This window comes from Canis lupus, chromosome 10 (assembly GCF_011100685.1).
Source record: "Canis lupus familiaris isolate Mischka breed German Shepherd chromosome 10, alternate assembly UU_Cfam_GSD_1.0, whole genome shotgun sequence".
Lineage (NCBI taxonomy): Eukaryota > Metazoa > Chordata > Mammalia > Carnivora > Canidae > Canis > Canis lupus.
The window spans coordinates 37478341-37479462 of NC_049231.1; the positions used below are offsets into that span (position 1 = coordinate 37478341).

Here is a 1122-nt window from a genome sequence, read left to right on the forward strand (position 1 = left end):
CCCTTATTACTCTTACCAGAATGCTTTTCCTTTCCAGAAGACATCACTTGCAATTTTTGAACAAAGCTAAAGCCCATTCCTAACCTGTTGTTCATCGTAATCCGTCGGCCTCATCTACCACAAGGATCCTCAAGTATCCAACTATATGGTTCTCAAGTATCCAATCATATGCAAACCTATGGGACATTTCTCCAACTTCATCTGACCCTTGAACAACATGGGTTTGAACTGTGTGGGTCTACTTATATGCAAATTAAAAAAAATAAGTATGTTAGAAAAATTTGGGAGATTTGTGACAGTTTGAAAAAAATTTGCATGGAACCACCTAGGCTTATCAATATTGAAAAAATTAAGAAAAACTTGGGTATGTCATAAGTGCATAAAACTATGCAAATACAATTCTATTTTATCAGTGACTACCATAAAATATCTACAATCTATTATAAAAAGTTAAAATTTATCAAAACTTATGCACTATTCATTATCTTTTCATTTTTGATGTCTAGTGCTAATATACATCCACGATGTTTTATATAAGACAACACTGATGTAGGTGCTAACAGATGGACGATTTGGCTTATAGACAATTGATGTAAACTTACTGTATAGCTAAATACCGGACAGTGTAGTAAATGACATTTTATTTTCTCTGGCTTATTTTTTTTTTTTTTTTAATTCCCCAGTAAGGGTTCAACATTCTTAAAAGTACTTCAATACCAGGTCGATGCATGGAGTGGATGGAGCAAGCTCCCAGTCTATCTCCTTGTTCCAAAAATCCATGTAATATATTGTCCTTGAATTGAGGACATACCAAATATTAAACTGATAAGAACAGATACTACACTGGATTTTAGCCAAAAAGGCTGAGAAACAATCAAGCTTACTTTATTATAAGAATACAGCATATAATATAAGATATACAAAAATATATGTTAATCTACTGTTTATTTTATTGGTAAGGCTTCTGGTCAATAGTATTCTATTAGCAGTTAAGCTTTTTGGGAGTCAAAAATTATATTCAGATATTTGATTGGGTTTGGTGCCCTTAATCTCCCCGTTGTTCAAGGATCAATTGTATTTGCTTCTTTCTGCAATCTACTTTCTGCTAATCTTCTGTAGCAG

General features: G+C 32.8%; 1 non-coding gene across 1 annotated transcript; it reads right to left on the reverse strand.

Annotated features, from left to right (window-relative positions):
* Positions 1-683: 683 nt before the first annotated feature.
* On the reverse strand, positions 684-875 carry LOC119873797. Its single transcript, XR_005366305.1, has one exon. It is a non-coding gene; the product is annotated as a U2 spliceosomal RNA (small nuclear RNA).
* Positions 876-1122: the final 247 nt, after the last annotated feature.